Below are 10,671 nucleotides of genomic sequence, written 5' to 3'. Positions count from 1 at the left end.
ATTGAATTTGTGATGAAATGGGAACGACCAAAAAGTCCCACTGAGATTCGAAGCTTTCTGGGATTAGTTGGATATTACTGAAGGTTTATCCAAGGCTTTTCTTTGATAGTTGCTCCATTGACAACTTTGACCCATAAGGAAGCTACATATACATGGAGTGAGAAACATGAAGAAGCATTCGAAAAATTAAAGAAGAAGTTGTGTGAAGTACCGATTCTTTCTTTACCTGACGGAGTTGAAGACTTCGCAGTTTATAGTGATGCATCAAGAGTTGGGTTAGATTATTTTCTGACCCAGAGGGATAAAGGGATAGCATATGCATCTCGAAAATTGAAAGAGCAAGAGAAGAACTACCCCACTCATGATCTAGAGTTGACAGCAGTAGTATCCGCATTAAAGATATGGAGGCATTATCTTTAGGGCTAAAAGTGCAAACTCTTCACTGATCATAAAAGTCTATAGTATCTATTTGATCAAAAAGAGTTGAGTATGACACAACGACACTAGCTATAATTTCTCAAGGATTACGACTGTGAGATACTTTACCACCCTGGTAAAGCAAATGTCATAGTTGATGCTCTAAGTCAAAAAGTAAACCTGGAAAGAAAAAGGCCAAGAGTGTTAAGAATAGAAGTTGTCTCAACGATTGTGGAAAGCATTAAGAAAACAGGGAGAAGGTTTGGAGAAAAATTACTGAAAGGAAGAGCATTTAAGAAAAACATTGGACTTCGGTACAAACAGTCAAGGATTAAAGGTATTCCAAGATAGGATTTGGGTGCCTAATATGGTAGGAATAAGAGATATTCTTATGGAAGAAGCTCACAATACCATGTACTCGATTCATCCCAGAAGCACTAAGATGTATAGGGATCTGAAACCTTACTACTTGTGGACGACGATGAAGCTCGATGATGCAAAGTATGTGGCAGAGTGTGTAACATGTGCGAGAGTTAAAGCACAACATCAGAAACTGTATGGGAGTTTAGAACCTTTGCATGTACCCATGGGTAAATGGGAAGACATCACCATGGATTTTGTGACTAAACTGCCCAGGACGAAGAACAATCACGACATGATTTGTGTAGTTGTGGATCGGTTCACAAAGAGTGCACACTTTATAGCAGCCAATGAGAGATAGTTTATGGATAAGCTTGCAAATGCTTACGTGAAGGATATAGTAAGACTTCACGGTGTTCCATTAACGATTGTATACAGTCATTTCACATCAAGATTTTGGAAGAGTCTACAAGAGGAAATGGGTACAAAATTGAGTTTAAGTACATCCTACCATCCGCAGACTGATGGTCAGAGCGAAAGAACAATTCAAACGTTGGAAGATATGTTAAGAGCATGTACCCTATAATTTCAAGGTAATTGGGATGAGCATTTACCCTTGGTAGAATTTTCCTACAACAATAGTTACCATTCGGGAATTAAGATGACACCTTATCAAGCCCTGTACGGACAGAGGTGTCGTACGCCGTCTTGTTGGCTTGAGGCCAGAGAAAAGCAGTGTAGGTGTCCCAAGATAGTCCAACAGACTACTGAAAAGTTAAAAGTGATAAGAGAAAGGATGTTAGCGGTTCAAGATCGCCAAAAGAGCTATGCTGACAAGAAGCGATGACCAATGACATTTGAAGTTGGAGATTCAGTATTTATCAAAGTCACACCGTGGAAGGGACTTATAAGATTTGGAAAGAGAGGAAAGTTGAGTCCAAGGTTTATTGGACCATTCAAGGTTCTTCAGAGGATTGGGAACCAAGCTTACAAGGTGGAATTGACAGAAGAACTAGATGGTATTCATAACACTTTCCATGTGTGATATTTGACAAAGTTTACAGGAGAAGTTCCCGATGTAATACCACTTTCGGAATTAAGGATTGATGAAAATAAGAGGTTAATCAAAGAGCCTGAAGTGATTGTTGACCGTAAGACAAAGAAGTTGCGACGTAAGATGATCAAATTAGTGCTTGTGCGATGGAAACATACGAAAAGGTCGAACCTCACCTAGGAAATATAGAGTGTCATGATGAGTCGCTATCCACATATATTTCCTGATGCATGATTTCGGGACGGAATCATCCTAAGGAGGAGAGAATTGTAACACCCGCGTTTCTGGCTAAGTATTAGTGTAATGATGTAATAGTTAGGTTCAACAATTATAACCTATTTTAAATTAATGAAGAAGAGTTATTTGAGTATTACGTGATTTATTTGATTTTATGTACATTATACTTGCCTATAACGATGTAATAAAATAATAATAAGAATATGCGTCAAAAATAAAATAATAGATAAGCCCAATATCTATGAATAAAGTTGAACTGAACATGACAAGGATTCAGGAGATATAAAGAACAATAAAATCCGACTTATAACGAAAAAGTTATGACGCGTCGAAGTTTTGAGACAAAACCGGCACGATGCCGTGTATCGTAAAAAGTGAGTTTTCTATAACATAATTTTTAGCCTTAGCAATCTAAATGAGAGTCATAGTATACGTTAAATCGAGAGCGTGCATATAGAGAACGTCCAAATCTGACTTTGTTATAGGAAGTTATGATTTTTGTAAGATTTGGCATAGCAGTATGCAGCCCGAAAATCGAATTTTAGATCGATCGGTTTTTAGCCGACACAACCTAAACGAGAATCAAAGATTTCATTAATAGGAGCTCAATGATATCAAGATATACGAAAACGGACGTCGGATGACAAAGTTATGAATTTTTAACGAACTTTATCTGTCTAAGCCTGTTAAAATATAAGTTTAAAATAAATTCAAAGTTAGCCGACGGAGTCTAAACGAAAGTTGTATATCATATTGCTAACTACGTGTGGATATAAAGAACATAAAAAAACGGAGCTCATATGCGAAAGTTACGGAATTTAGAAGATAATTAAATTATGGCTTATGTTGCGAGGCTGGCACGTGGTGCGATTACAGCCCTACCTTTCTCCCCACGCCTTACCACCGGATCTCGACACGTGTCCCGCGTACGCCCAGTGTAGGGCTTGGTACGCCCCGCATACCGTATACGCCCAACATACTTTGAAGTTACGCTCCGCGCAACCCATTTTCTCAGCCTATAAATAGAGGCGTAAATCACCTCATTTCCTCACACCAAATCCATTCTTTCTCTCTCAAATACCCTCCTTAGCCCCTCCCCTTACCTAGCACTTCCCAAATGTTAGAGGCGAATCCTGGAGCGCTAGAAGGCTTCGAGAAGAAGAGCTTTCAGCTCAGAAGTTCTGCCCCTGCAGAGCCCGACTCCTAGCTAAATCTCCTTGTAAGTGAGTTATTCTTACCCTTCTTTAAGTATAACTTATGTTTAAGTTGATTATCGTTATTATGAACCTATAAACAATATTTATCAATGATTCAAAGTCGTTATACTGATTGAACTACTTACGGGAGAGGTGTCTAGAATGGTCAAATTGGGTTTGGTTCTTGGATTTCAGAAACGTTGTATGCCGAAATGGTCTTGCCTCCCAACTGTCCTACCTAGTTGATCCTTACTTGATAAATCATGGCGTAGACTCTGAGTTAATGATGAATCTAGAGTAATAATTAGTCGCAATAAATATTAGAGTAAAATCTAGTAATAATGATATTAGGTTTCGATGAAGGAAAATAAAATTGTTAGAAGCGAAGCGCTGCCCAAATTACGACTCGTCACTTTAACAAGTGAGTACATAATTATTTTCATCTTACACATAGATATAAAATATTCAATATAAATTACGTGCTATGTGTGCTTATTATCTGTGTTCGTCATATTTATACTGGATGAACAAAATATACATGTTTTATTCGATTTAAACTATATATGTATTTTATACCTATAATTATGATGGGTAAAGATGGGTAGATGATATACATGATGAAATAAATGATGAGAGGCCTCGATGTTTAAGCTGATTTAGTCATCTAGCGGAGTATAGATGACGACCACGGACTATTCTAGACAGTATCGTGAAACGCTGGCATGCTCACAACCTGTAGGTGTTTATGAACGATGTGTTCACCGGTGTACTTCATCCCCCTCATGGTTGCCTTACAAACATATATTGCTGAGGAATCCCCCAAGCTGTATTGTCAATCCTGATGATGATCCTTAGGATAGGTCCCTTAAATTAGATACTTTAGGGACGAGAAGTGAGGATAACGGGAACGGGTAATCGGGTTGAACGATTTGATGAAATTAAAGAACTTAGTTATTTTGGGTTGAAAACCGTATGTGCTCACCAGGATCCCAAGTCTGGCCCACTCAGTTTCTAGTATTACAGGTAGTGGCAATAGAACACAGGGGTGTTGATCTGATGATAGATCTATGGATTATAGGGCATTAGAATAATAGATATTTGTAAGGCCTGTACTACATCTGTTTATGCTTATGTACAGTATTGACAATGACATCTCAACGTTTTTAATATAATTAAAATACATTTCTCCATAAATGTTTTGATAATTTCTTTATCATATTTTTGGGAACAAATTTCGCAACATATTTCTTAAAAAGTATACTCTGATTTTCAAATAAAGCAGAAACAAATCGGTCTTTTTCTGGATGTGAAATTGGGGATGTCACAAGTGGGCCGACATTGGTGCCTTCGATCCACGGTACACTGAGAAGAAACTCACTTCGCAGTCTGACAAACAGTTGAACAATACACTGCTCCGAATACCGTCCCTACAAGTCACCTATTCAACAGATAGAGACCAAGGCCTAACTATAGCTCAAAGTACCCAAAATACCCTTAAGTTAAACTTAGTCAACCCTTGACAAAGTCAAAGTCAACGGTTAGGGTGCAAAAGTCAACACTCCTTCCCACGGAGTACGCCCTGCGTACCAAGAGAGTACACTCTGTGTACTTTGATGTCGACCAAAAGCGGGGTGTTAACCGCGTACGCGCAGCGTAGCTCCAGGTACAACCAGTGTACGCTTCCCAGTTCGAAAACTTCATTAAGATCTTATTCCCTTAAGCCCTTCCGTCCAAAACTCGGATCCAAGCCCAAAATGATATCCTAAGTCATAAATTTTCTAATTTTATGACTTTGCATGGCTATAAAGTGCTTAATGTCCAAAACCATATGTTCCAAGGTGGCCCGTCTTTTCTTCTCCTTCCTTTTTAAACACCAAAAGTACCCACAAAAATTAGGGTTTGAGGATCCTTCACATACGCCCAGCATACGCGGAATAGACCCAACGTACCAAGGCCCACACATGTACGCCCAACGTACGCAGCCTTGGTTTGTTCTTATGAAATTGCCACTATAGGCCATTTTTAAAGATTTCTCATACACAAGGGCTAAAAGAGCTAATTTTGGAAATACCTCATTGTAGGGATGTTACAATTCTCTCCCACTTGAACTAGACTTCGTCCTCGAAGTCATATGACACGAATAACTCCGTATAATGCTCCCGCAGGTCTGTCTCCGACTCCCAGGTCCACTCGGAGCCTCTCCGATGTTGCCATTGAACCTTTACCAAAGGTATCTCCTTGTTGCGTAAGACCTTCATCTTTGTCTCCATCACCGCTATCGGCCTCTCAATATAATTCAGGCGCTCATGGACCTGAATATCATCTAAAGGGACCACTGCCTCGTCGTGCAACACACGCTTCCGCAACTGCGAAACATGAAAAGTGTCGTGGATTTGGCTAAGCTCACTCGACAAATCCAATCGGTAGGCCACCCTTCCAACCCTGGATATCACATGGAACGGTCCCATATACCGAGGACCCAACTTCCCCCTCTTCCTGAAACGTATCACACCCTTCCAGGGTGAGACCTTTAGTAGCACCATATCGCCAACCTGGAACTCCAACTCTGATCGACGCCTGATCTGCCGACTTTGAGCTGTCTACAATCTCTGCCTGATCTGTTGGATAAGCTTTGTAGTCTGAAGGACTACCTCATTCCTCTTCATGACTCTGTGACCAACCTCCCCCAACAAACTGGGGTACGACATCTCCGACCATACAGAAGCTCGAAGGGCGGTGCACCAATGCTGGAGTGATAGCTATTGTTGTAGGAAAACTCCGCAAGAGGTAGGTAGGAATCCCAACTCCCAACAAAATCTATGACACAAGCCCATAATATATCATCAAGTGTATGGATGGTCCGTTCACTCTGTCGATCGGTCTGTGGATGATAAGCAGTGCTGAAATATAGCCTCGTACCCAGTTCCTCGTGGAACTTCTGCCAGAATTGAGAAGTGAACTGAATGGAGACCGGAACCCCATGACGAGCAACAATATCACGAACGTACACATCAACCAACTTCTCGGCCGAGGAGCCCTCTCGGATGGCCAAAAAGTGGGAACTCTTAGTCAATCGATCCACGATGACACAGATAGCATCAAAACCTATGGCAGTCTTCGGTAGCTTAGTGAAAAAATCCATGGTGATCTGTTCCCACTTCCACATGGGAACTTCCAAAGGTTGCAGCTTGCCATGCAGCCTCTGATGCTCAACCTTGACCATCCTACAGGTCAACCACCTCTCAACGTACCAAGCTATATACCTCTTCATACACGGCCACCAGTAACTTAGTCTTAAATCCTGATACATCTTGGTGGCTCCTGGGTGTATCGAAAAGCGAGACTTATGTGCCTCCTCCAAAACTATATGTCTAACCCCTCTAGAAACCGGAACCCAAACCTGACCACACCGGGTCAACAATCCCCGACTATCGGTGACAAATCTATCGATCTCGCCCCTGATCCTCTCTTATTTCCAGTTCTCCTTCTTAACTCCTGCTTGTGCCCCTCTGATCTAATCCAAAAGTGGAGAATCAATGGATATCATCGTACACATATCCCCAACTGAAGATCCAACCGAATTGCGACTCAAAGCATTCACGACCACATTCGCTTTACCCGGATGGTAAAGGATCTCGTAGTCATAATCCTTGACCATGTCAAGCCACCTGCGCTGCCTCATGTTCAGGTTCGGCTGGTCCATAAGATATTGCAAACTCTTGTGATATGTGTAAACAGTATATCGGAACCCATACAGATAATGTCTCCAAATCTTGAGGGCAAACATCAGTGCCCCCAACTCCATATCATGTGTAGGATATTGTGCCTCATGCGGCTTCAGCTGCCGAGAATCATATGTAATCACTTGCCCCCTCTACATAAGAACTACCCTTCAACCAGTGATGGATGCATCACAAAATACCACGAAATCCTCAACACCCTCCGGAAGGGTCAACACTAGGGCCTCGCTTAACCTTTGTCGTAGTGTCTCAAACATCGTCTGCTGCTCCGGGCCCCAACGGAAATCTACCCCTTCCTCTTCACACGAGTGAGGGGTACATCAATCTTGGAGAAATCCTTGATAAATCTCCGATAATATCCTGCTAAACCCAAGAAACTTCTGATCTATAACGGGGACTTCGGGACCTCCCACTGCATCACAGCCTCAATCTTGGACGGATCGACCAAAATCCCATTTTGGATAATGAGATGCCCCAGGAACTGGAACTCTCGTAACCAAAACTCACACTTCAAGAACTTGGCATACAGTCGTTCCCGCCTCAATACTCACAAAAGCTCTCGAAGGTGTCCTCGTGTTGTTCTATGGTCTTGGAATACACCAAGATATCATCAATAAAAAACAATAACTGATCGATCAAGCATCGACCTGCACACCCGATTTATCAAATCCAAAAACATTGCAGGCACATTGGTGACCCCAAATGACATCACCACGAACTCGTAATGACCATAACGAGTCCGAAACGCGGTCTTCTCCACATCCTCATCTCTCACCCTCACCTGATGATACCCCGACCTCAGATCGATCTTGGAGAACCAAGATGCACCCTGCAACTGATCAAAGAGGTCGTCAATCCGCGAAAGGGGATAACGATTCTTCACTATCAACTTGTTCAACTCCTGGTAATCAATGCACATACGGTGTGAACCATCCTTCTTCTTGACGAACAACATCGGTGCTCCCCATGGCGAACTGCTTGGTCTAATTAACTGATTGCCTAACAGATCCTAAAGCTGAGAGGACAACTCCTACATCTTGGGCGGTGCCAAATGGTACGACGCCTTGGCAATCAAAGCCGCACCTGGCACTAGGTCAATCCTGAACTCCGCCTGCCTCTCGAGAGGCACACCGGGTAACTCCTCCGGAAACACATCAGCAAACTCCCTAATAATTGGCACATCTGAAACCAAAACCTGCTCCCCAACCTGAGTATCAACCACATAGGCAAGATAACCTATACAACCATGCTGAATGTACTACCGATCCCAAGCCACCGAATAAAACCCTAATCCAATCCTGGTACCCTTTCCATAGATAACCGGTTCTCCCTTACTTAGGGTTCGAACTATCACTCGCTGACCCTCGCAGTCAATCATAGCACCACACCTGCTCAGGCAATCCATCCCTACTATCACGCATACATCCTACATGGGGAAAGGAATCAAATCAATTAGATAAGGCATCCCAAATATCTCCAATACACACCCCTGATACACTCTGGATGCAGAAATCCCATAGTTGTTGGCGATAGAACCCGCAACGGACACTCCAACTTGCCAAGGGTCGAATCGAAATCCCTACTAAAAGACTAAGCTACAAAGGACCGACTCGCACCCGAGTCGGATAACACAAGAGTAGGAAAAGACTTCACTAAGAATGTACCTATTAGAACCATAAACATAAGCACACCATAAAATAACTGACAGAATGATAAATGGAAACATATTAGTAACGACGTATGACGCCGCCCTGGCCTCCTCTGCCGTGAGCTGAAAAGCACGACCTGGAGCCCTCGGGGGCTCCGCCATACCCTGGCACCCATCAGTAATCCTCAGAGTAGCTGGCGTTGGAGCCTGTGCTAATCCCGCAACGAGAAAAGGATAGTCGGCCCTTACATGGTCAACCTACTCACAGTGAAAACAGATCTCGGTGGTTGGTACTGAACCTGCTGACGATATTCCTTGGCGTAATGCCTCTCCTTGCCACATTTGTGGCACCCAAAAGTAGATCGACAAGGACCATCATGAACATTACTGCACTTGCCACAAGTGCGGCCTCTCTGACTCCCAGATCTCACATCAGCGGCCTTGATCTGCTTCGTCACAGGCTGCAACTGCATCGGAGCCTGACTCCGCTCCCTTATCTGGAGCTCCAAATAAATCTCTTGCCGCCTAATGGCCTCCTGTAACTCCACAAGTGTACTATAGCGCCAAGTAGACACAAACTAGCGGATGTCCTTCTTGAGCATGCTTAAGTTCCAGGTCATCTGAGCTGGCTCAGAAGCAGCAAACACATGGCAAAACAGTGCTCTCCCAGTGAACATCTTGGTGATCTCCATCACCGACTCAGTCCCCTACCTCAAGTCCAAATACTCCTAGGCCAATCTCTCCCTCTCAACCAGTAGGATATACTCGTGTGTAACATCTCATAGAACTGCTCCCATGAAACAACAACCCTCTGCTCCGGAGTATAGGAGCTAGTAACCAACCTCCACCAATCCTTCGCCCCCAACTTGAGAAGGTTCAGGGCGGACATGACCTTCTGGTCAGGTGGGCAGGAGCAAGTAAAGAAACATCCCTTAACATTGGACAACCACCTCATAGCAATGATCGGATCCTGAACCCGCATCGAACACCGGGTGATTCGTATTGTCGAAGTCCCGGTACTGGAAGGCTCGCTCTCCACGAACCCCAGCGGCCGCAACGACCGTGGTCGCTGCAGCAACAACAGCCTCATTAAGTGCAGTGTAATGGTAATCAAAATACTCCATCATGGTGGTTTTGATAGACGCAAACAGCTTTGGTATCTGTCTCCGGACAACAGTCACAACCTCAGAAGAAATCAACGCCTTAATCTCATCCTCAGTCAAACGTGGCCTATCCTGGCCACTCAATCCAGCTCCTGACTCGAACCTCATTATAACCACCATACTGAAAATAAATCATGAAATAACAGATGAGGCGCATTTCATACCATATAAGCTATTCCAAACAACAAAACCCTAGGGGTTGTGACTTCCCTGCTATGCGTACGAGTCCTATGCTTCCAGTAGTACGGGCCCATACTACCTTCCGCACCTACCCGTATTTGTCTCAGAAGATCATCACAACAACCCTAACAACACATACTAGAATACACATACATCCTATTCTCACTCCCTAGAGGAAGGCTAGAAATTCCTCAACTCGTCGGCTGCTCTCACATAACCCATCCATGAAACTTCCACCAACCCTGCAACACTCGTGTATGCTAATCATACATAACACTGGATCCTATAGAAAGTCAAATACCTGATTCTACCCTAAGCCCTTCATCAAACAAGAACATGAAATAAGGTTAAACAAATCATTCTCAGGCTATAGAATCTTAGTTATGTACAACTATGATGCATACACCAAGCAACTACACTAATGATGTCGTTTCCATACAAGAAAGAAACCTAAGCTATCAGGCATCAATTATCAATCAATTCTATCATGCAATTCCTGAAGATACCTAGCCGATCACCAGCATGTTGTGCTAACATAAACATAATATCAAGTAACAGTGTAGATAATTTGGGGTATACTTTCTTGCTCCGGCTGATCGTACACATTACATCCTTCCTTGTTTACTTTTGAAAACAATTTTGCAAATCAGTTTAAAAAAAACTTATTGCAGTTCCC

This window comes from Lactuca virosa, chromosome 8 (genome assembly GCF_052849685.1).
Source record: "Lactuca virosa cultivar CGN04683 chromosome 8, Lactuca_virosa_CGN04683_v6, whole genome shotgun sequence".
In the NCBI taxonomy this organism is placed as follows: Eukaryota; Viridiplantae; Streptophyta; class Magnoliopsida; order Asterales; family Asteraceae; genus Lactuca; species Lactuca virosa.
This window is presented reverse-complemented; position numbering follows the sequence as displayed.